Genomic DNA, 27,464 nt, shown 5'->3' on the forward strand with positions numbered 1-27,464 from the left:
AAGTTGTAACTGAGAGAGAGATAGAGAAGACTGAAGTAATGTTGGAATGCATTAGCAGTGAGCTATATTGGATCTAACCAAGTAGTCTGTGCTATTAGATAGATCAAACACTTGTTGATTACTCACATCTTTGATAGGTCTGTAGCCCTTAACCGGGTAGGCCCAAAAGCCTTTTGTAAAATCTTCTAACAAGGTGGTTCACTTCTGTGAATCTAAAATCCTCTAACAAGGTAGTCTTTAATTGGACTTATCTCCTAATAGAGATTGAGATTCCTAATAGGATCTGTTCTAGTGAAGAACATTGTAAGACCTTAACCAGTCTAACCTTAACCGGTCTGGTTTCTATTCTGTAGATAGTGACTTGTGAGTTCCATCTCACTGTGTTTTTTCCCATTTGGGTTTCCACGTCAAATATCTTGTGTTATGGTTGTATTGCTTTTGTGGGTGAATTCTTTATTTGCATTTTGGTTTGCATGTGTGATAACTGGTCTGGCTGTTAAATTGTTTTACCGATTTATCTTCAGACTATTTAAGTGTTTAAGTACAGAGATTTTTGGAATACTAATTCACCCCCCCTCTTAGTATTCATCAATTGGTATCAGAGCCTACCTTTCTATAAGTTTAACCACTTGGAAAGAGATATGGGGGAATACACCTTGAGGGAACTTACTCAACAGCTCACGCAGTCTAAGCAAGCCTATGATGATTTTATGGTCAAATACAAGGCATCTCAAGTTAAAAGGAGAGAACATGCAGAGAAGCTGATGGAGCTATCTGAAAATAGTTCTAAAGATGAGGCAAATATGGAAGCCATGATTGTAGAAGTAAATAAACTGAATGATTCAAAGTCCAATCTGAGAAAGGAGTTGGAAGGACTGACTATCCGGTTTAGTCAAGAGCTTGAGAACCGAAGGAAAGCTGAAGATTTGGTAAAGGACAGAGATCATGAGATCTCCAAGTTGAAACAAGAGATTAGTGCACTGACTGCTCACCTTCATGAGAGCAGAATGGAGAAAGAAGGAGTACAAGATGAACTGAACATAGCTATCTCTGAAAATGCAAGCCTAATGGAGACAAATACTGCTATTTCCAAAGAACTCTCTAAGTCAAAGGAAATACTTGCTAAGTTCAGCAAAAGTACTATCAAGCTAGAGCAAAAGCTTGAGTCATCTAGACCAGTAAAGAATACCAATGGACTTGGTTTCTCTGGACATGAGGAAGGAGAATCCTCAGGAACAAATGCTAAAGCATCAAAGAAGCAACTGGCACTCAAAGGAAAAGGTAAGCAAAAGTTCAAACCTATTTGCTTCAACTGTCTTAAAGAAGGACACACTGCCAATGTATGTAGGAGCAAAGCCTACAATAATTTTCCTTATTTTATCAACAATGTACCTAGATCCAATAAGTTCAATTGTCATTGTTATGCATGCAACAAGTTTGGGCATAGAGCATTTGAATGCAGGTCTATCATGAACAATACTAGAATATATTCTCAGAGGACCCAAGGAGCTGGTCCGGAATCTTTTGTGAACCGGAACCCTAACCAGTTTAATGCTTACAATTATCAATTAGAAAATAATGATTATCAACCGGTAACCGGATGGAGAGAAAACTGTTGGATTTGTCATGGACATGGTCACACTGGTGCTACATGCAGAAGGAAGAATGGAAACATGAACAATGGACCTTGGAGAGCACCTAGAATGGTTTGTTATCACTGCAACAAACCAGGTCACATTGCAAGATTCTGCAGAAGCAGAAAGAGTATATCAGATGATATACCAATCACTCAGAAAGGAGAAATTGATGTTGAAACAGTTCAAGCGGACATGAACAAAACCTAGAGGAAGAAACCAACAATGTTGGAAGAGGAACCGGTTTCTACACCTAGTGTGGAAATATTAGAACCGGCAAACTAAGCTCCAAAGAGGCTTAGGGGGAGCAAACGGTTAAATGATTGTGAACCCTCGATTACACTGGTAAAAGACCTTAACTGGTATGTAATACCTGTCGCTTGGCAGAAGACCGAAAATGGTAAAAGAGGCAAATTAGGGTTTACGCCCTAATAGAGGAGCATTAATGGTGGTAGGTGGGAGATATGTATAAAAGCATATTTCAAATCATTTCGCACTATCTATTTTCAAGTGAAGAAAAGTTTTTCAAAGTGCAGAGCAAAGAAAAGGCAATTTGAGCTAAGATTTCAAGAAATTGACAAATCTTGAAGGAGATTCAAATCCAATTTGCAAGCGGTTGTGGAGAACACAAAGTGGTGATTTGGCAACCGACTGAGAGTGGAGTGAAGCAGAATTAGGAAACCCTAAATTTGCATTTTATAGGTATTTTTCGTGTTCTTGAAATACTTTACAATGGCTTCCGCATCTCATACCAATTCAAGTACATCAATTGAGTCGAAAAGTTTCATTCAAAGGAAGTCCAAATATAATGCCTTATCACAAGTTCCAGCTGGAGTCATAGTTGAAGAGGGAATTTTAGATTATATTGATTGCAAAATAGAAGACCTAGGGTCTTTAGCGATTCACACCTAGTTAGGTTTATTTTGCGGCAAGGACAAGAAAATCAAATCGGAGTTTAGTATCCTAGAGAAGAAGAAACTCCATAATGCAGTATACTTTCTGGAAGACTTTACGGAGGATCATATTAGGATCATTTTGAGCAGAGTCCATGGTGACAAGATGTACCTAGAGAGGATGCATGATATCATGCCATAGGCAATTCATGCAGTCACCAGTTTCTGTAACATAGGGGAAGTGTCAGCCCTTAGAATGGTAAGAAAAATGGAAATGGCCAAGCTCACTGGTTCAACAAGTGACTCACGGGGTATGATAGTTAATCCTATCAAGGATGATCTAGTGAAATATGCCTGCATAGTGATAGGCTATAGAACATTCTCAGCCAGCAGGATTAATTTTGTATTTGCTGCAGCGATAAATGCCGCTTACCAAATGATTAAAGAGGACACATCATTTGACTTATGCACCGGTATGCAGAGACAACTCCTGTCTAATCTGAAGTCGATTAAACAGGATAATGCACTAAGATTCAAGTTTGGACAAATACTAGTTGGGTTGTTTTTCTATTTCCATGGCTACTTTCTTGGAGTAGGAGATGTCTAGTGGTCTCCTGACCAACCAGTAACCAAGCAGATCAAGGAAAGCATACAAGCCATTGGAACCGGTTACCCTGAGGTGCTGAACAAATATTTTGATGAGTTCAGAAGGAAGATGAGTCAAAGGGTAAGGATCTCAGGTGACATCATTAAGAAATACGAAGATGACATCTATTTCACCATTCAGGTGGACAAATGCCTAATGGAGGCTATTGAGCCTAGAATGGAAGAAGTGGAGCCAATGGGATACGAGGTGATGTATGATATGCTGGAAGGGTATGCCTCAACCCTTATTGCCTCGCCTCTTGATCCTAAGGCTAAAAGGACTGGAACCTACTTGGAGAGGATTGCACCGACCGAGGAACCATCTGTTAAGAAAGGAAAAGAACTGGCAGCAAAGAAAGCCAAGGCAGTGCCTACAGAATCGACACCAGCTACCACTGCAACTCCAAGAGTGACCAAGCAGTCACCTGCAAAGAAGAAACTGGAAGTGGCACTGACAAAAGTCTTCGAAAGAAAAAGGAAGACTAAGTCAAATGAACTGGACTCCGAAGAGACTGAGTCTAATGATAAGCCAAAGAAGGCTAGACAGACAAAGAAGATGAAGAAGAATGAACCGGCAGCATCCGCACCAGTAAATATTGATATCTCCTCATACAAACCTTTGACACATTATCAAAGGAAAATAAAGAATATTAGGAGAAAATTACTTCATGATTTAGTAGATTATTATGATGATTTTAGTGATGAGGAGAAAGAAGAAGAAGTACAGGAAATCATTATTTATTTGTGTAAAAATGACCGGCCGCCTTCAGAGATAAAATCTCAGACACCGGATTCTTTATATAAAGAATTAGATAATAAATGGTGCATTGCCATTGAAAAAGAACAGGAGATTAGGGAGAAAGTCTTTGCACAGTACTTTCCCAACCTCTCAAATTTAGAATTATTTGATGTTTTGGATCAGAATAAAGGACTCTTCTTCACAAGAAGAAGAAGACTCTAGCTGTTAGAGGGGAGAATTGATGATGTTGAAAAAGACACTCATCAACATATGGATTATGCTATCAATTCTCACAAAGCACGTATGGCCAACCTCCAAGCGGAAAAAGAACCGGTTGTATCCAAATCAGATGAAGTTTTTGATGAAGAAGGAAACCTGGTTGAAGAACCAATCGACACTATTGATGTCGATGCACTGGACATAGAAGATATCACTCAGGACATACCTTCTGAAGGAACAGAATAGGGGCAACAAGCCGAACAGGGCAGTGAGCAAGCCAAGAACACACAAGAAGTAGCTAAGGAATAGACAGAGAAGAAGAAGAGGGATGAAGATGAGAAAAAGAGAAAAGAGGAAGAGAAGAGAAAAGAGGAAGAGGAGAAATGAAAAGATGAAGAGAAGAAGAAGCAAGAAGATGATAGGAAGAAGAAAGAAGAAGAGGATAAGGAAGAAAAGAAGAAGAAGGAAGAGGAAGAAAAGAAGAAGAAGGAAGAGGAAGAAAAGTAAGAAGAGGAGAAGAGGAAGGAAGCAGAGAAAAGGAAGAAAGAAGAAGCAGACAAGGCAGTGAAAGAAATGAAGAGCACACAGATGGAGACTCCAAAGGCAACCGAGAGTCAAGCCAAACTGGCTGATATCTCCAGTCCTATCAATCTCCAATTTGCAAGTGAGTTGGAGCTTATGCAGAGCATCAAGGTTGCTCAAGAGCACCTTGAAATCATATGAAGGAAAAAGGAGCAAGACATAATTCAAGTGGTTGTAGACACCCTTACCGGTTTGATCCCCAGTACCAATCTTCCTAACACTGAATCATCACTAGCACAACTTAAACTACTATGTACTGTAGTGGATGATTAGGTACAGAGCCTAGAAGAAGCAGCTAAGGAAAATGTCAAGAAAGAGCATCAAAAGGCTCTTAACATTGCTCTGGTGAAAAATTTGAATGAGCTCCGGTCTAAACTTCTGAAAGACCAAAAGGATATAAGGGATGCTTTGGATGAGGGAAACTTGCTACTAAGCAAAATATGTCAACCCCATCTATTTTGTGATGATGTGCTAACTCAGAAGCAAAGCTTCAAATACACTTATAGTCCTACTTGAGCACATTAAAGCCACCCTATGATTCCTTTGAAACTTATGGGCAAACCGTTCACCGGTTCTAGATCCAGTCAGCCAAAATGGAGCAAGAGATCAGTACACGGTCTAGAGATTTGCAGGAGCTAAAACTGGTTTTACTTCCACGTCTACAAATTCCTCAGAAGTGTTATCTAAACCTGGATGCCTTGACAGTTACGCAGGAGCTGAGCATAGTTGATGCCATGGAGGAACAGGTATCCTAGATGCAAATAGAGAAAGAAGTGGCCACCTCCCTATTTGAGTCCTAGTCTCTATCCATGAAACAATTTTTGCAGGACTATAAATCAGTTTTTGACAAATATTATTCATTGTTGTCATAAACTTTTATTATTTCAGTATCAAATGGAAACAGGGTTGTTTAGCGGTACTTTGTCATTGTTGGCAAAGGGGGAGAAGTACTCTATCTATTTTGGAGAAGAATAGGGAGAAGTATCTGGTTTTAAAATTTTGATATATGTTTTGATATATGCTATATACTCTAATATCTCAATGTTTATGTTCTGTATGCAAAATTGCTATACATTGTATTGATTAAGGGATAGGGTATATGCCTAGGGGGAGCAATTTTGTTAAAGGCATGTTTTTGTTGTAAAACACTTAGATGTCAAAATTTTAATTTTCCTAAGTGTTGCCATCAATGACAAAGGGGGAGATTGTTGGCATTTTTTATGTTTATGTTGTGATTGTCATTAATGGATACACACTTGTATTGATATCCCCTTTATATGTATGAGCTAGAGCTCAACCGGTATTTGTTCCAACCGGTATGTTGTATTCTAGTCTTTAGACTATTGGTGATTTTGCAGAATGTGTTTCCCGGTCTGAAGTGGCATGTCGACCCCAAGCAACTTGAAGATCTCAAGCGGTACGAGGAAGAAAAGTGGCATAACACATTCTTACCAGTCTTCATTTTTGTCAAACTGGCAACCGGTATTTTGTATGAACCAGTAATAATCTGTGATGAGTTACCAACTAGCATTTTGTGATGAGTTACCAACTGGCATTTTGTGATGAGTTACCAATCCACCGATTAATTGATGGTGCTGACACAATAACGATGCTTTTTGTGTCGTGTTACTGAGTATGTCTAGATTCATTGAACCTAGGAAATTGTAATGTAATCCTATTGGACTGACATGAAATCAGATTCCTTTAAAAGGACATCATGTCTAGGGTTTTAGGTTGTTGTCGAAAGGGTTTATGTTGTGCTAGGGTTTAAGGTGATTGTTGAAGTTGTTGAAAGAGAGATCTTATATAAGAAGATCAAGTTGTAACTGAGAGAGAGATAGAAAAGACTGAAGTAATGCTAGAATGCATTAGCAGTGAGCTATACTAGATCTAACCAAGTAGTCTGTGCTATTAGATAGATCAAACACTTGTTGATTACTCACATCTTTGACAAGTCTATAGCCCTTAACCAGGTAGGCCCAAAAGCCTTTTGTAAAATCCTCTAACAAGGTGGTTCACTTCTGTGAATCTAAAATCCTCTAACAAGGTAGTCTTTTATCAGACTTATCTCCTAATAGAGATTGAGATTCCTAATAAGATCTATTCTGGTGAAGAACATTGTAAGACCTTAACCGGTCTGACCTTAACTGGTCTGGTTTCTATTCTGCAGATAGTGACTTGTGAGTTCCATCTCACCGTGGTTTTTCCCATTTGGGTTTCCACATCAAATATCTTGTGTTATGGTTGTATTACTTTTGTGGGTTAATGCTTTATTTGTATCTTGGTTTGCATGTGTGATAACTGATCTGTCTGTTAAACTATTTTACCAGTTTATCTTCAAACTATTTAAGTGTTTAAGTACAGATATTTTTGGAATACTAATTCAACCCCCCTCTTAGTATTCATCATCCTCTTCTGTACCCAAATTCATAGCAAACTGGTGTAGGAGCACCCTTCAAAGGGCTCCCACCATTTGATTTTTATTGTGTTCTTGCTTCTTTAAGAAGCCTTTGTATATACAATAAGAGCCATGTGCTCATTGGTCTTAGTTTAGGTCCTAGTTGAGGTCCTAGGGTCATGAGTCAAAAGTTGAGTGTTTTTTGGAAATAGAGGGTATGTGTGCCTGTACATAGGAATTTGGAAACCATCAAAGCAAATAGGAATTTAGCTAGCTCAATCACAAAAACTAGATTGCAATGATAAGAAATCCTAAAAACAGTCAATAGAGATATTGAAAATAAGACATTCAAACCAAATGCAAACCATTACAAATGTGAATGTCTCCTCTAGAATTCTCCATTGTCCTTCTTTCTCCTTAAAATTAGTGTGTTTGTGGATCTCACCTACAAGTGCATAAGCATAATATGAAAGCAAGATTGACAAGACATCATAAGGATACTAGAAGCATGATTGATTCGGGGTCCCTGATTGAAGAAATTCATCCAATTTATAGACAAATTGGAGAGAGGACAAGATTAGCATGAAGAGATTTGAAATGAAATTCAAATCAAGAATAGCAAAATTATGACAAGTGTATGACAAATTGCTATGCAAGGTGTTATGATAATTTATGACAATTTATGACAAATTGCTATGCAAGGATGTTATGACAAAAATTTGAAAATAGAAATTAGGAATTAGGAAATTAGAAATTGATGAAAATTAGGTGGATTAATTAATAATTTTTCATTCATTAATTAATTCACAAAAAGAGAGGGAATTAATTAGCCAATTAAATAAATATTTAATTGTGACAAGAAGACTTAGGATAAATAAATAAATTATTTAACCTAGAGGGAAAATGACAAACAAGATTAAATGAATAAATCATAAAACCCTAGAAGATGAATTAGAAATGCAATGACGACAATTAGGTCAAGACAAAAGATAATTGATGTTGATTCAATCATGATTTTAATTAACAGAGGATCAAATGCTGATAAACAATTGAGATTGGTTGACGAATTGACCAAGATTGATAAAGAGACCAAATTGAAAGGCACCAATTGATGAGGAACAATAATTGATCCAAACTAACATGATTGAAAAGAACAATGATCAATGACAAATCGATCGCAAAATTGACGAGATTGACAAGAGGACAAGGATCGATAACGAATCGATCGCAAGGTGACAAGATTCAAAAGAACAACGATCGATGACAAATCGATTGCAAAATTGACAAGAGGACAAGGATCAATGACGAATTGATCACAAGGTGACAAGATTGACAAGACGACAAAACCCTAATTTTATCATCGATTAGGATTGACGATGTCCAAAATATGACAAATGAGCACGCACCTTGATGCGACAGGATAAAATCAACCAAAATCATGACTAAAGATTGTTATCGACAAGACCAAATTTGAATGAGGAATTTAGAAGAAGGACTTGATGCTCACAAATGATAAAGACCAAGTGCGCAACATAGAAGAAATGTTAATGCGACACAAAAACCCTAAAATAAGGCAATGCGCAAATGTTAAAGTATGACTCCACAAGAGTTGACCATTTTTAGATGTCTACAGTGCCTTTGAGGTGTTTAGGGGTCCTTCTTATCATGGTGGTGTCCTTAGGTTAGCCCAATGTGGGTCTAGGAGTCAAGAAAAGCAACATTGAGAAAGTTGCTCAAAAGTTGCAAAAGTTGCATGACAACTTTTAAAAGTTGTCAAGCAACTTTTCCACCATGAGGTCAAAATATTTAATGTAGCGTGGGAAACCCTAATATGGGCACAAATACCAAGGCAAAGGTGCTATAAGTAATTGAAAACCATAAGAGAAGGGGTTGGATGTCAGATCTTGTACGGCCCAAGCAACATGACTTGACTGTGACTGCAATTTTGTTGCCAGTCGGCACAAATGGAGTAAAGGAAGATTGTTAATGGATTGATTTTCATGCAAAACTATGTGGAGTGTCTTGTATGGCATATTCACTTTCATTTTGAGCATTTAGATTAGGTTTTTATTTGTAAGTGAGGTGTGTTTGTAAATATTTTGTAAATTGCATTCTCTCTGTCCAGTTTTGGACTGGTTTGTGTCAATGGGTCCATAACTCCATTCCCCATTGTGGAATCACCATGAAACCATGGGGAATGAGAGAACACACCCTGTACTATACTTCAAAGCAAGAAAGGCCATTGAAAATGCAAAGAGGCCATTTGAAGACCCACTCCTAGGCGAGACTGGACAATGTTCGGCTAGGAAGGGTTAAGTTGCAGAGGTCTTGGAGAGCAAGGAAGGTCAGAGGAGGAGGCATCCTTTGGAGGAGTTGTAGGGGGGTGAGTTAAGCACCATTGGTGTGAAGGAGGAGATTCAACCAATCTAGAAAAGGTGTCAAGAGCACCAAACCTACAATGTGACCTTGGGAGGCCTAAAAACCCTCTTAAAAACCCTTAAAAACCTAAAATCCACCTAGGGTAGTGTACGGACACTTGGAGGCCTAAAACTTGGAAAATCCTTGAGTCCTTGCTAAATGAATAGCAGGTATTTTAGGAAGTTTCACAAGCAAGTGCATCGTTTGCAAGAGGGAGCCCTAAAGGACCGGGTAGGAGGCCTAATTGGTCACAATCCTTGTAGCCCTATTTTGTAGGCAAAACACAAAATAGTGAAATCGGTAAGGATTTGAAAGCTTGAAACCTCTTGGGGACACATGAATGGGTGGAAAAACCATGTATTAGACCTGACCTATCCTTGCTAAGACCCAGGAAGGTGTGGAGCAAGCCAAACCCTTATTAGCCTAAGTAAGGGTTCTTGAATCTCAGGAGTAAGTGAGACCTTAGGAGTAGTTTTTCAACTTGTTGGTGGGTGGATTGGGCAAGGTCAGGGGATTCCACAAGCAGGGGAAGTCCTAGAGACCCTAGGGTGTGGTAGAACACCTAGTGATCCAAGGAAAGGATCCAAGAGCATAAACTAGGCTAGTCTATCCCAAGCCCCATCCCATCACAAACCCTACTGTAGTGGAAGTAATCAAGCGCCCTAGGCCCATTTTTCAGTTAGTTCCCAAAATAGAAAAGAAAGATGATAATGTTGGTGCTTTTTCTCAAATCCCCAAAGGAGTAGTTTTTGCAGAAGACCCTAGGATGTATATTCATTGCCATATAGAAGAATTAGGAGATGAAGAAATTAAGAACATGTACAAGAGTATTATTTGTGATAATTTAATGTGAAACCTGAACACAAAATAATTGAAACCCTAGGATTCACTAAAATCCTCAGTATTCCAGAATTCCCTAAGGAAGTGATAAGGATAGTGTTGAGCAGGGTTCATGGTGAATTTTTCTGGCTAGATTCAATTCACAAAATTACTAAGGAAGCTGTAAAAGCTGTAACAAGGTTACCTTCCACCGGTAACAGACCTGATAAGACAAAGAAGGTCTCAAATGACCTAGTGAAAAACTTGATAGGAGCAACATCTGACAAGAGATCTTTAAGAGTGAATGATGTAACTGACATAAATGTGAGATTCATTAGCATGATTCTAGGCTACAAAACAACGCATGCAAACAGACTGAATTCAGTTTCCAGCTTATGCATAAAGAGTGCTCATGACATGATTAAGGATAATGTGAAAATTGATGTATGTGAATGGTTGAAGGATGAATTGATTGAAAATCTGGGAAAGTTCAAGAAGGATAAGAAAGGGACATTTAGATTTGGCAACTTACTTGTTTGCTTAATGCTACATATAACCAAACAGGTGCCCGGTATAGGTAATAAGAACCTTGGATTTGACATACCGGTAGGCAAATTGTTATCTAACTTATTGAACAACATGGGTGAAAACAATGAGAAGAATATTAATGAGTACTTTCAAGCATTAAAGGCCAGAATGAACGCTAGAGTCAGACTGTCACAAGAAATTGTAAATAAATATAAGGATGATATATGTTTTGTGATTAAGAAGGATGAGATCTGGATGGAGGCAGTTATCCCAAGAACAATTTGGGTTAATGAAATGGGTTATGAGACAAATGATCACATCATTGAAACATATGCAAAAGCCCTTCTGGAAGCACCCATGGAACCTAAGGAAGAGGTATTTGGTAGTGTTGAAACCATTGAAAATTAAATTCAATCCAAGAAGAGAGTGAAGAAAGTAGAAGCAACAATGAGGAGAGGTTCAATGCAGGCTAAGGCTATCCAAGAATATGTACTTAAACAAACTGGTATCACTGAAGATGAGTTACAAGCACAACAACCAAAAACTCACATTTCACTGGTAGCAACTTCTTCGTAAAGTGACATGCCAGCTGCAATTAAAAGAGTTGTGAGGAAAAGACAACCTTCACCGGTATCCACACCTTCTCCTAGAAGAACTAGACAAAAATAACAGGCAGTAAGGCCCCCAGCTAAGAAGATAACTCCAAAGCAGAAAACGTTAACACCAAAGAAAAGGATTCAACAAAATATTGCTCCAATTGACAAACTACTAGATGAAATAACAGAGGACGGACAACTGAAAAACATCAACAAACTATATGATACATTATCAATTAATGACAAGGAGAAAGTTGAAAACAATGTAATTCTACACTTGGATATCTATAAGAAATTTTTGATGCAAATTGTAGATGAAGTACCAGTAGAACTATTTAAGAGACTTGAAGCTAGAAGGCGAGTTGTTATAGAGCTTGACAAGAAAATAAAAATTGAGAAACTACTCATTGTTTATCTTGTTAAGTCACCAAAGGAGATAGATGATATAATCTCAGAGGCTAACCAGACAGTATTCTCAACTGCACACCGACATGTAGCACTTATGGTTGGTAGAGTAAATGAGGTTGCAGAGGAAACTGTTAACGCATGAGATATATTCCTTGTTGAGAAGCAAAAACAAGAAGAATATAGAAACCCCAAACCAATCAAGGTATATCATAAAGACAAGGATATGGGAAAAGGAAAGGTTGGTGGACCTCCAAGCATCAAAATAACAGATAATCTACCCCCGCCGTCTCAAGATACTCCAACAGTAACAACAACTGAAGATCAACCGGCTGATGAGAGTATGGATATATCACAAGAGGATACACATCCTAATTCTGAGGTATTATATATAGTAGATGTTGATACTCAGAAGGTCGACCTTGTGGTAGATAAGGACACAACCGATAAGATAGATATGGTTAGTGAGTCACCGGTAACTGATAAAATAGATAACACTGAAGGAAAACCAACAGATAATGCCATAGAACAATAGGTAGAACAACAAATAGAGCAAGAAGCAGAGCAATAGGCTCAAGCACAAAAACATGTTATTACAGAATCAGTGCCACTGGCAACTGCTAAGCAAAACAAACCATTGCTTAAGGAAATGGAAACACAGACTGACCTACCAGAGGTGACTGCAAGCAAGGATATTGCTCCCATTGGCAGAATTCAGAGTGTTGGCTCTTCAACTGCAGGATTCAAGATAACAAATGTAACTGAAGTTCTTTTAGACTCTATAAAGAAAATAACAGATTGTAGTTCATAGGCATATAAGGCTATAGATGACACAATTCCAATTTTGAAGATGATAGCTCCAAAATGTAATGTAGATAATAAGGATTCTTTGAGTCAACTTGACACTTTGTCTAAGTATATTACTGACAACACAATGACAATTGAACAAATAAAGGAGGATGCATTCAAAGAGAGGTTAGAAAAGGAAAAATAGAAATTCTTTAAGGAACAAATAAAGAAGTGTATGAGGCAGTTTGACACACTTCCACCAGAATTATGTAGCACATTAAAGGAATTCAAAACTTTGTATAGAGATACTTGTAAGACTAATGTTTTGACAGTTGATATAGACAAAAAGATCAGCAAGATATAAGAGGAAATAAATCAGCTAGCTAACAATTTTATTAATTCATCTAATTCATTATCAGTTTTTGAGCAAAAGATAACAGGTTTTGAGGAAGAATTACTAAAGCTAGAAAGAGAAAAGGAGAGAATAAAAAGTAAGGCTAAGGATTTGAAATCAAGACTAATCCAAAACTGGACTACCTAGCATCCTTAAGGAAAGAAATATCTGATGCATTGGTACAAGGACAGAAAACACCGGCAGAGCAAATGCAACACCTCACTGATACAGTTTAGAGGACATAGGCCACAATAAAAGACAGTAAAAAGTTCATTGAGAACTTGAATCTAGTTTTGGCAGATCTTTTTCCGATTGTAACCAATCGGTTACAAGGTTGAGATGGGAAACTACACTCTATTGACACTTTGACAACCTTTTTCATTGATGCCAAAGGGGGAGTAGTGGTATGAGAAAAATCCAATAACTTAGGGATCATCTGCTCAGGGGGAGCACACATTTTTGGTAACAATTTTTGGACTTCAATTTTTGATACACTTCTGAATTTTTCTCATGAGTGTTTCCATCAATGCCAAAGGGGGAGATTGTTGGCAAATGCACACTCCAATGAGACATTGTAGGTGATTGAAGGTTTTGTCATTAATGGCAACCTTACAATCCTATGTCACCGACAAGGCAATCCACCGGCACCAGCAAAGTCAGATTCTACACTGGCACACAGACCACCGACACCGGCAGTGAAAGGAAGCATACTGGCACAAAAGCCAATAGGAATTTGGTTGTTGATATATTTTGTTTATTATTGTAAAATCATTGTAAGCCGAATTGGCAAGTTGTAAAATGACTCTTATATAAGAGAGTTCATTGTAGAACATTTGGAGAAGATAGATGTAATGAATGGAGGAATGTAATTAAGCAAAATAAGGCAGACCTATTATGCGAATTATAGGTTAAGGGTTTATGTAAGAAGTAGAGCTATAAATCGGTACTGGATCTGGCATAGTAGATGCTATTTTGAAGTAGTACAAGACATCGGATTTATATAACCCATTTTGTAAGTCAGCGAGACTTCCCATTTTGTAATTGAGCATTGAGCTCTAGGCACTTGGCCTTCCTGCATGTGCAGGCCCCTCTTGTAGCAGTAATAGTCTCTTATTGGCTACTAAGTGAATGTTGTGGGTCACAAATCCCACTGAGGTTTTTCCCACACCGGATTTCCTCATTAAAATATTGTATTATGGTGTGTTTTTCATGTGGTTATTTTTATCTCTATTTATTGCATTACTTTCTGTTTACCGGTACACAGTTCTAATTTGCTCTACATGTTTTAAGTTAAGAAAATAGTATTATCGGTTAGATATTGATTCACCCCCCCCCCCTCTCAGTATCCGTGGGAATCCTAACACTTGCTCTACCAACAAATGGGGCTTGAACCAAGGTGAAAATTTTAACCTGAAGTAGACTTACGATCATCAAGATCGCCAGCCCAATCGGAGTTTGTGTAACCAACCAAGCAAAGTCCTGTGTCTGCTGCATAGTGAATCCCATAGTGATGTATACCTTATATGTAATGAAGGATGCGTTTGGCAGATTTCCAATGAAGCTGATGTGGTTACTGCATAAAGTGGGAAAAAATGCCAACTGCAAATGAAATATCAGGGCATGTATGAGTCAAGTAGATGAGACTACCCACAAGCTGATGATACAATGTGGCATCAACTAGTGGAGAAGAACACCGAGCCTCAAGCTTGACTCCTGAAAGAAAGGGAGTTGGTGCAGGCTTAGAATCAACCATATGAAAGCGTGCAAGTAGATCAAGAGCATACTTGGGCTGCGATTGTGTAATCCTAGAAGGTGACTGTTAAATCTCTATCCCAAGAAAGTAGTGCAAAAGACCCAAGTCAGTCATAGAAAATCCATCATACAAAGCAGATTTGACCCTGCTAATGATGGATGCGGTGTTCCCTGTATTGATCAAATTATCAACATAGAGAACTATATGCGGGAAAAGTGGGGCTATGAAACTCAAAATATGAAAAATAAAGCTCAAAGAGACTTGTCCACACACCCACACGACTTCTTGGTGCAAGTTATGGAGTCATGAAGGATGACTCAACTTCCCAAGGATGGTTCCATGGTTCTCTATCTCACAAGGTCCCTCAAGCCAATGCCTTTGCTCTCAGATCACTGAGCAAAGTGGCTTAGGGATGACAAATGCAAGAAGGAGGGATGCTTATGATTGATTTAGTCATGAAAATACATCCTATCTATGCATGATTCTACAAACGCAATAAACTAGATTATAAGATGACAAAATTAGTAGCAATACTATCCTAACATGATATGCTAGTTTATGAGTTAAGCTAATGATAAAGAAAATAGTCTAAAATGCTTATTAGATTTATTCCTATAACAAAGAGAAGCTAGATGTGTTAATAAAATTGAGCATAAATGAGATACTAAAGCTTGCATGGATTTTAGATAATAGATTTCTTAGATTCATGGATCTCCAAAATGGAGGAAAGAGAGCTCTATTTATAGCAAAAATAGGGCAATGGATGGTCATGATTGAAAGAGTTAATCAAGGGCCAAGATTGAAAGTTGTCAATCCATGTTTACAATTCTCACCAATGAAATGGTGACAATTGTCAACATAAGGCTGGTTGAGAGGAGATGTAAGAAGCATTAAATTCTTGAGAAGACCTCATGGTTACCCTAGGGGGTAAGGGTTAAGGTTAGGTTAAGGTTATCCATTGGATAAAGATTTTACCCAAAGGATAAACTCTCGTGCAAGGGTTAAAGGAAAAACCATGGTCAAAGCAATAAATGCTTGATGAGACCCTTGGGTTAGATGGAGGTTAAGTTAGGCAGAAAGTCTCTAACCATGCTACTAAGGGTTAGTTAACCATTAATGCTTTGAAGACTTTGGGGACAAATTTGTAAGAGTCCTTCCAAATTTGGGGGCATTCAACAAGTTATCTTGTTGAATGGATAAAGGCTTTAATGCATTTTGAAGACTTTACTCCAAATTTGAGAAGTGACCTCCTCAAATTTAGGGAAAGGGGATAATTGATGGGTTTGGGTTAATTGATTAGGATTAGATGGATTCTAGGAGAATTTAGGAATAGGGTTTAGGATGCAAGTGGGAGATGTAGGAAAATGCAAGTGGGTGAGGAAAATAGAATTAATTAAAATAAATTGCTTTATTTCAATTTGGTTGCAAGTTGGAGATTTTAAATAAATTAGATTTATTTAATTGGGGTAAACTATTTAATTAAATGTGAATTTAATTAAAAAGTAGGGAGAAGGGTTTTAATTAAATAAAATGATTTATTCAATTAAATGATGCAAAAAGGGCTTAAGTGAATTTAACTAAATAAATTGAATAATTTACTTAGTTAAAAAGAGGAATGTGGGCGATTTAATTAAATAGAGGAATGAACATAAAATATTCATTTAGGAATATGGTCATTTTTATACATCTACATTTTGCCCCTCTTTGAAGTGATGTGTATGCACGTGTTAATTCAAAGAAAATGATGTGTCATTATGATTTGTTTGTGATCAATTTTTATGTCGTGCCCCAGATTTGATAAACGATGTTGATAATGCCCCCTCTGGAGATGAATCAATTTTTTTTGAAAAATTGAGTTGAGTTGGATAATTTTGATAGTGTTGTAAATTTTGGTCTATGTTGAATGCGAAAATTGATTCATCTCTCGATAATGATGTTGGGTAGGTTAGCATGAGACACCATGAGTGATTTTCACATTCCTCCATGTAACCCTAATTTTGATTTACCCTACATAAAGGGAAAACATGATTTCTTTTGTCTCATTTGTGCTTGTTGACTTTGGAGAAAGTGACACTTGGAGAGAAGTCAACATGATGATTCTGTATCCTTCTCATCGATTCAAGAACGTTAGGAGGTATCAAAGGCCTTCCACGTATGGACCACTGGTAAGTCAACCTTTTTGACCCCTATTTGGTTTTTTATTTTTTCATTTTTGGTCATTTTTTGAATTTTTTATGCAGATTTTTACGTTTTAGTGCATTGGGTCGAAAAGGTAGCACATACGACAAATTTCGTAGCGCGTAGGTTTTAATAATAGAGGGTAGCATCCAAAAAGTGTAGGCTAGCACATCGTTAGGTTAGGGTAGCGCATAGGATTAGGTTAGCGCACCGGGGGCACAGGGTAGCACATTGGGTAAAATGGGTAGCGCATAGAAAATATCCAGCGATAGGGGTTCTAGGGGGTTGCATGGGTAGGTCTAGATAGTGCGTAGGTGTGACCTAATGCATAGGGTTAAGTGTGTAGCATTTAGATAAGATAGAATAGCACATAGGGCAGGTTTAGCGCATAGGGTAGGTTAGGTAGCGCTTTGGAAGAAAAGGGTAGCACGTAGTTTTCTGCTAGCACCTAGGGTTTATTGGGTAGCGCATTGAGAAAACAGGTTAGCGCATGAGAAGCAGCTTAGCGCTTAGACAAGATGTTTTAGTGCATATAGGAAAAAATTTTGTATAATGGGATCTGAGAATGAAGAAAATGGGTAGGGTGATGCCAGTTCTGCCGGGATAAGTGCATTTTGCTAGTCTTCGTGTCTACTGCCATTGGTGTGATAAGTGTGTCCAATATAAGTTCTGAGATAACTTGATTTGATTTGTGATGTTTCAAGTTGATATAGATTTGATGTGATGTTGATATGATGTGGAACTTGATTTAAATTTGTTCAAAGTTTTCAAGTTTTTGATATGAATGTGTTTGATATGAATTGTGGAGCTAGAGTTGTGTTACAAGCTGATATGGATTGTAGAACTTGAGTTGTGATACAAGTTGATATGAAAATTGAGTTGTGTTACAAGTTGGTATGTTTTGATGGATTGATATGATGTGGAACTTGATTTAGATTTGTTCAAAGTTTTCAAGTTTTTGAGATGAATTTGATTTTGATATCCATTTGTTGATGAGGGAACTAATATTGGACTTGCGTTGCTTTTTGAGAGGAGCGTCTTGGAGTGGTACAGTTGCGTGAGCAATTTTTGAGACCATGGTCCTTGATACCACGATTGACACAGGCTGACAGAGACATTATTGAGAGGTGTGGTTTGACCTCTTTGTTAGATATGCCTCGGTTTAGCGTAAACCGAGGTTTATTGACAGCATTGGTAGAGAGGTGGCATAGAGATACAAACACCTTTAATTTTGTGACAGATGAGATTATAGTGACATCTGAAGATTGCTACCGGATTCTACGGATTCTTGTAGTAGGTGCATTGCTACCCTACGAGCAGACGGAGGAGGGTGGGACTAAGGCACTCCACCGGATTTTTTAGGATGACACCATTTATGGGTATGAGATCCCCTGATAGGAGATTTTGGATTTGGATTACGCGCCTCTACTGTCAGTTTTGGTAGGCTTTATAGGTGGTTTCTTATGTCTTGACCATAGGTCAAAGGGACTGTTAGTGGGATGGGGATTGGTGCTAGAGGACATGGTGATGCAGGGTCATCGATTTGCATGGGGGTCGGCTATAATGGCCCACTTATATAGGGATTTGCATGAGGTAGTGTATTTGGGTTATGGCAGTCTATCAGCTAGAGTGACACTACTATAGGTATGGGCGTGGGAGCATATCCCCACAACTAGGCCATTGGTAGATAGAGATAGGCATGTTGGATGCGCATATGCATATGGGTACAAAGGGATAGTTGTCTAGTGTAAGCTGGGCAAACTAGAGCATTGGAGGAGAGTGCTAGATGATATTGATATGGTTGTCTGGTGACCATATACAGGTTGCGAGGGATGGGGTGAGGATGGGATGGAGATGCCCTATGTCTTTATGACCAGATATTTGATAAGGTGGATGCCTTTTGTGATTAAGAGGTTTCTACATAGTCGGGTGTTGTGGCAGTATGGTCGATAGCAGAGGATGCCATAGGGAGCATGTTTTTATGCTCGATGGAGACAGGATATTCTGGATTGGGTACCGACGATTGATAGCGGGGCGGCAGTGGAGGAGTTCTTTCATGCAGTCGGCCAGATTTGGGATTATGCGCCTGAGATCGTGGATGCAAGGATGACTGATGAGTTTGCAGCCCTCTTCGCAGCACGGGCAATGGCTAGGATATTTGATCCAGCTGAGATGATTCCATCTTTTGATGATGATGATGAGGAGGTAGAGGTTAGAGGTGGGGATGGAGGGGGTGATGATGGAGGTGGTGATGATAGAGGAGGTGGTTGAGGGCGGCGAGGGGAGAGGAGGAGGTTGGATCAAGGGAGACTTGATCGGGGGAGGAGAGGAGAGAGAGGTGGAGATGGTGGTGCCAGAGGGATACAGGGTGAGAGAGTAGGGCGGCAGGTGATGATGGATAGGGGGAGAGGAGGTTTGGCTATCAGAGTTGGAGAGGAGGAGCAGTTTGGTGAAGTGTTAGTGGTGGTGGGAGGGTATGATGATTTTAGACGACCGACCCAGAGGAGGAGGTCAGATGTTTTACCTCCACCAGCACCGAGGACAGTTAGAGGGACAGGGGGTACCCCTTCACAGGTACCCTTGCAGGTGCAGATTCTGACACATGCGGAGGATGCATAGATTAGATCATTGCAGTTGTCAGTGCAGCAGTTGCAGACACAAATTCTAGCACATCAACGTCAGATGACACAGCTGACCATAAAGCGGGATACTACCTTGGAGCAGTTGGGTCGAGCCAAGGCTCATGCAGAGGCTTTGGAGAGAGTGGCAGCAAGTGGCCCGATGAGAGACACCTTGAGAGAGATGGCTTTAAGATCCAAGGAGGTGGAGTATTACAAGAGACATTATGAGGATGTGGTGCCCAGGGAGCACCGAGTGTAGAGTTTTACACAGTCAAGATCTAGTCGATCTTGAGAGACTAGGTTGAGGATGAAGAGAAGAGACGTGACAAGGCCTCCTAGATAGGATCCACCTAGAGATCCAGGTGCTGGGACATCTTCCGCAAGACCGTCTCCCTTAGGAGATAGTTATATGTGAGAGACGTTGTCTCTGTCGTATTTTGATCATTGTATTGTACTTGGCACAGATATGACATATTTTGTATATTGATCATTTGTCGAGATATATATATGACATTTTCTTTGATCTTCATGTGATGTGTTATGGACGATGCTTTCTATATGCTTTTGTTTATTTTATGATGATGCAATGCTTAGATAGATGTATGTGATGCAATATGTGATGAATATGATGTGATAATGCATGATGTTGTGAGATGTATCTTAAAAATGAGATGTATGATATGATATGCTGTGAGATGTATCTTGAAATGAGATTTATGATCTGATATGTTGTGAGATGTATCTTGAAAATGAGATGTATGATATGATATGCTGTGAGATGTATCTTGAAAATGAGATATATGATATGATATGATGTGAGATGTATCTTGAAAATGAGATGTATGATATGATATGCTGTGAGATGTATCTTAAAAATGAGATGTATGATATGATATGCTGTGAGATGTATCTTGAAAATGAGATGTATGATATGATATGCAGCTAATTGTAAAATGATATGCAGCTAATTGTTTTTGATATGTGGAAAAAGTGGGGCTACAAAACTCAAAATGTGAAAAATGAAGCTCAAAGAGACTTGTCCACACACCCATAGGACTTCTTGGTGCAACTTATGGAGTCATGAAGGATGACTCAACTTCCCAAGGATGGCTCCATGGTTCTCTATCTCACAAGGTCCCTCAAGCCAATTCCTTTGCTCTCATGTCACTGAGCAAAGTGGCTTAAGGATGACAAATGCAAGAATGAGGGATGCTTATGATTGATTTAGTCATGAAAATGCATCCTATCTATGCATGATTCTACAAACACAATAAACTAGATTATAAGATGACAAGATTAGTAGCAATACTATCCTAACATGATATTCTAGTTTATGAGTTAAGCTAATGATAAATGAAATAGTCTAAAATGCTTATTAGATTTATTCCTATAACAAAGAGAAGCTAGATGTGTTAATAAAATTGAGCATAAATGAGATACTAAAGATTGCATGGATTTTAGATAATAGATTTCTTAGATTCATGGATCTCCAAAATGGAGGAAGGAGAGCTCTATTTATAGCAAAAATAGGGCAATTGATGGTCAGGATTGAAAGAGTTAATCAAGGGCCAAGATTGAAAGTTGTCAATCCATGTTTACAATTCTCACCAATGAAATGGTGACAATTTTCAACATAAGGCTGGTTGAGAGGAGATGTAAGAAGCATTAAATGCTTGAGAAGACCTCGTGGTTACCCTAGGGGGTAAGGGTTAAGGTTAGGTTAAGGTTATCCATTGGATAAAGCCTTTACCCAAATGATAAACTCTTGTGAAAGGGTTAAAGGAATAACCATGGTCAAAGCAATAAATGCTTGATGAGACCCTTGGGTTAGATGGAAGTTAAGTTAGGTAGAAAGTCTCTAACCATGCCACTAAGGGTTAGTTAACCATTAATGGTTTGAAGACTTTGGGGACAAATTTGTAAGAGTCCTTCCAAATTTGGGGGCATTCAACAAGTTATCTTGTTGAATGGATAAAGGCTTTAATGCATTTTGAAGACTTTACTCCAAATTTGAGAAGTGACCTCCTCAGGTTTAGGGAAAGGGGACAATTGATGGGTTTGGGTTAATTGATTAGAATTAGATGGATTCTAGAAGAATTTAGGAATAAGGTTTAGGATGCAAGTGGAAGATGTAGGAAAATGCAAGTGGGTGAGGAAAATAGAATTAATTAAAATAAATTGTTTTATTTCAATTTGGTTGCAAGTTGGAGATTTTAAATAAATTAGATTTATTTAATTGGAGTAAACTATTTAATTAAATGTGAATTTAATTAAAAAGTAGAGAGAAGGGTTTTAATTAAATAAAATGATTTATTCAATTAAATGATGCAAAAAGGGCTTAAGTGAATTTAACTAAATAAATTGAATAATTTACTTAATTAAATAGAGGAATGTGGGCGATTTAATTAAATTGGATTTAATTAAATAGAGGAATGAACATAAAATATTCATTTAGGAATATTGTCATTTTTATACATCTACAAGAACAAGTATCAAGTGAGAGTCATCCTATCGCAAAATGTAGACATTCAGATCAGAATGACACCTTGGAACCCTGCTGAGAGAAGAAAGGAATCCATCTTGGCGTACCAAGCCCTGGGGGCCTGCTTAAGGCCATAGAGAGATTTCCTTAGTCTGCAAACCAAGGAAGTATCCTGGATGAAAGCCTATGGCTGCTCCATATAAATCTCCTCATCAAGATCCCCATGAAGAAAATCACTCTTCACATCCATCTGATGTACAGCCCAACCATGAGCTGCAACAATAGAAAGTGTTAAGCGAATGGAGTTCATCTTGGCTATGGACACAAAGGTCTCAGTATAGTCAACACCTAGAATCTGAGAGAAACCTTTCGCAAGAAGCCGAGCCTTATACTTATCCATACTACCATCCGCTACAAAATTGGTCTGATAGATCCACTTACATCGAACCATCTTTCTCCCCTTAGGGAGATGGACTAAATCCCATGTGTTGTTCCTCATAAAGGAATTATACTCTTCCTCCATAGCTTGATCCCACTCAGGAACCCCTAATGCTTCCTAAAATGTTTGTGGATCAAAAGCGGTAGCAATGATGCATGTGGAAGATCTCGATGTTGTGATCGAGTCCTCCATGTATCTGTAGGATCCCCAACAAGAGAACCCACAGACTCAAGTGTCTGTCGAGCCCAACGAGGTCTAGGGGAGAGGTAGAGAATGAGGCTTCTCAACTGCAAGTGGACCCTATGGAGGTGTAGCCCTCCAAGTCAGAGTTGAAGGAGTCTCATCATCTGAATCACTAACATCACTATCCATAATGGAGGAAGGTGGAAGAGTTAGAGAGGGTAAGATAGGTGAGCTTTCGTCAAAGTGAACACTCCTCTCAATGAACACCTCATGTGTCTCAAGATCCAACGAATATGCAAGGCTGACTCTGAGGTTCCAATTCCTTGCATTTCTGTGGAGGTATGCGAACCCATTTTGGACACCCAAAGACTCTGAAATGTCTCACAATCAGTTTCCTACCAGCCCAAGCCTCAAAAGGAGTAATACCTTGCAAAGCTTTGTGAGGAACCCGATTCTGGAGGTGTGTGGCACAACTAATAGCCTCTGCCCAAAAGGCAGGATCAAGAGAACATGCATGTATCATAAAGCTAGCCATTTCTTTGAGAGTTTAATTCTTGTGCTTTGCAACTCCATTATGTTGTGGAGTGTATGCAACAGAATGTTGAAGATCAATCTCCTCAAATTTACAAAAATCCTCAAGTCTTTTGTTCACATATTCTTTTCCATTATCTGTGTGAAGAATCTTCACCACTTTCCTGGATTGCTTCCCCACATGAGTCTTGAAGTCCTGAAATTTGTCAAATACTTCACTCTTATGAATAAGAAAGTTGACCCAAGTGAAGCAAGAGTAGTCATCAATGAAGGTGAGGACATAGCGGACCTTACTAAATGAAGGTGCTGGAAATGGACCTGCTACATTATTGTGAACAAGTTGAAGAACTTCCAAAGCTCTCCAAGCTTTCCCCTTATCAAACTTCTCCTCGAGATGCTTGCCCATGAAACACCCTGAACATACACCCTCTGAAAAAATGATTCGAGGTAGACCCGTGACCATGTCTTTAGTGTTGAGCTGTTGAAGATAGCGGTAGTTGAGGTGACCAAACCACTCATGCCATAGCTTACTTTCAGAATTTGAATGAGTAAGCAAGGCCCTAGAAGGAGAACTTAGCACAAAGAGGGAGAATGAATAAAGCCTTGAGTTGTCATTGACTTGTCCCACTGCTATCAAGGCATCATCATCAAGTTCCTTTACCACAACTGAATCAGGTGTAAACTCAACCTTTTTCTCATTCCCATAGTGAGTGATTTGGTAGATAGAGAGAAGGTTAGTAGACAAGTTAGGAACATAAAGAACATTCTCAAATGTTCCATCATCCATGTCAACTGAACCTTTCCCTTCAACCTCTACTTGTGTATCATCACCTATGTAAATGTGAGGTACCTTAGATTGCTCTAATAAAGAAAACTGCTCGTTTGTAGAACCCATGTTATAAGAGACACCCAAGTCAAGTATCCACTGTTGTGAAGAACTTGTAGTAGCCACAAATGCTTTCCCTTTTCCCTTAGACTATGAGGATGAGAAAGGAGTTGAATCCTTCTTTGTGTAGGTGGATGGCATGTTGATGTTGTTTTTCTTGAGAAGATTTGTCAACTCATCAACTTACTTGGTGTGGCATCGATGCTCATCATGACCATACTTCTTGTAATATGCACAAGTTGGTTTATCCTTCTTAGGTGGTGTCCCCTTCTTGGAAGAGGATGAAAAATCGCCTTGTGATGGAGAGGATGATTATCCTTTTTCATGCTATGGCTTTGACTTAGATTGTTTCTTTTTATTGTTGGTATCTTTGCCTTAACTTCCTTGATTCCCTTGATTAGCCACCAAATCCTGGGACTTTGAAGATTGAGAAGCCCCATGTTCAACAACTTAGATTGTTCCAATATCAACATTTCTGTGAAAGCATAAAATGAAGGCATAACATAGGAACTCCCCACTGTCAAACGATGAGTTTGGAAGCTAGACACAAATGCTGCATATTCTGGTGCAAGCTTGTCCAACAAGTTGAATATCAACTGAGCATCCTTTTTGTCAATTCCACAATCATAAAGCTTTTCTATTAGCTCATTTTCTTTGGTGACATAATCTTGGATTTTATCAAAAATCTTGGGATCCAAGTTGGTGAGCTCATTGTCAATCTTATAAGCTCTGATTTTGTCAACTTGACCATATAATTTCTGAAACATATCCCAAGCATCTTTAATTGTAGTACACTTCTCAATATGAAAGATGAGGTCATCTGATACATACTTGCACAAAGTTCCAAGAGCCATGCAATTCTTAGTGAGCCATTCTAACTGAACATTAGGATCAACCTTAGGATCAGGTGGTGCTGCTATTGTTCCATCTATGTAATGTGTGAGACCTTTTTCCATTAATTTGCTCCATACTTTAATTTTCCATGATGCATAATTATGTGGAGTTAAAGGTGGAAATTTATGAGGACTCATTGCAACAAAAATGAAAGAGAACAAAGAAAGAGAGGCACAATCACACAAGACACCCCCCCAAATTCACTCAATCAAAGAACCCCCCCAAAAGTGATGATTTGACACTTTATACTTAGTGCATGTACAATGGGCCACTTACAAAAAATGGCAAAGTGGACTTCTGATTTCAATTTTACAATTGCCTCAATAAGGCCAAAAGAGACTCAAAATAATATTGCAAGAAATCTAAACTAAGATCCAAGCAATTTACAAGTACCAAATAGGCCAAATAAGACCAATATCTAAAAGTAAAATTTCCACTTAAAATATTTGAAATATGATCATAGATTATGAAAGTAGACGAAAAAACATGCACTTTAAAAAAAAACGGCACCTGAAAAGAAGGTTGTATGAGCTCAAATGAGGTCTTTGAAGTTGCAGAATTGAAGATTTGACAGGTACACCTGAGAGAATCCAAAAATTCTAAAAAACCTGTGCATCAAAATCCAAAAATAACCACACCACTGCGAAGAACACAAAAAATTAGCCCAAATAAAAAAAAATTGCACCCAAAAGGGAGCAAGTTATGGGCCTCCAAAGTTGACCCAAAAAATCCAAACTGCTCAACGGAGAGGGGTCTAAAAATTTCCAAAGAAAATGTTGACTAGGCGCTAACTAGGTGCTGATTGGGCAAAAGGTATGGATCCCAAAAAATAATTTTCAATTTTTTTTTATTTTTTTTTTTCAAAAAAATATTTTCAAATTGGAAAATAATTTTTAGAAAAAAAGAATTGTTTTTAAAAAAAAAAAATCCGAAAATTCCGTGCCGCACTGCTCGAATTGGGCAGAAAAATTTCTTCACACCCGAAAATCGATTTTCGCCAAAATAAGTTGAATTTATACTCGATTTTTATGGAAATGGCCTCCTGGACGCAATGGTGAGGTCAAAAATGCTCTAAGATGCCTCCAAAAAATGCAGTCCCTCAGATCCAAAAATAGAAGCCTTCCACGATGTCTCCAAAAACCAATCAATGAAGCCCCAATGGCTCTGATACCATGTGAGATTTTGCCAAGATCAAGGGTACAATGAAAAGCATTAAAAAAGAGACAATAGAATGATAAGAACAAACTATATTCTCATCTATATGCAAATGATCAACTGGATTCATCAATACAATGAATATAGGCAAGGCCATATGGATGTACGAGAACACAATCATGACATGTGGCTCAATGAGAAACAAGGGTAGGTAATAAATACTAGGGGTAGGTAGGAGAAATAATATATTATTCCACAAGAGGTGGATGACCCATTGAATGTGGAGTGTAACAACAAAATGAGACCACAAAAGGTGGAATTTCTCCTACAAGCTCTATCCCTATGTGCACACTTCCCTAAGTGTCTCAAATCCAAACTACAAAGAGATGCATTATCCTAAGTTAACTTAAGTAAAGTGTAATAATATCCATGATGAATATTTATTTACACCAACAGGCATTGATGGCAACACAAGATGGAAAAACCATCAAAGTGCCAAAATAGAAATGCCAAAAACTAAAAACCAACAATCTCCCAAAAGAGATTATTAACCGGAAATCAAAAATACAGATATAGAGAGTAACCATCTCTTCCCCAAAGGTAATCTCTCCCCCAAAGCTAATGTGTTTTTCCATAACAATCTCTCCCCCTTTGACATCAAATGCCAAAGCAATACAAAAACCAGATTCAAATAGTTCATACAAAATACCAACTCATTACAAAATGTCAACTACTCCCCCTGAGAAGTAGCTCTCCTCATCAAAGCCAGAAAAAGATTTCTATGTTAATTCTGTCGGTTGATGACTAAACATCAACTATCTAAGTCTCTATCGGTGGGGGTATATCCCCAAGCTGCTCTCTGAGATACTCAAAAGATTCCTTAGGCAAAGGTTTAGTAAAATTATCTGCAATCTTCTCTTTAGTATTCACATAAACCAATTTCACTTCTTTTGCTTCAACATTCTCTTTTAGAAAATTGAATTTGATAGAAACATGTTTAGTCTTTGAGTGAAATATTAGATTCTTAGATATATCAATTGCTGCCAGATTATCACACTAAATAGTTATAGGTTCCTTGAATTTTACCTTTATGTCCTTCAACATTTGCTTGATCCATAATACCAGTGTGCAATTAGTTGTTGCTGCAACATATTTTGATTCTGCTGTAGATAAAGATGTGCAACTTTGTTTCTTGCTCAACCAAGAAATTAATCTGCTACCAAGAAAAAATGCTCCATCGATGGTACTTTTTCAGTTTAAATCTGTATATGCACATAAATCAA

Source organism: Cryptomeria japonica, chromosome 4, assembly GCF_030272615.1.
Source record: "Cryptomeria japonica chromosome 4, Sugi_1.0, whole genome shotgun sequence".
Classification (NCBI taxonomy): Eukaryota; Viridiplantae; Streptophyta; class Pinopsida; order Cupressales; family Cupressaceae; genus Cryptomeria; species Cryptomeria japonica.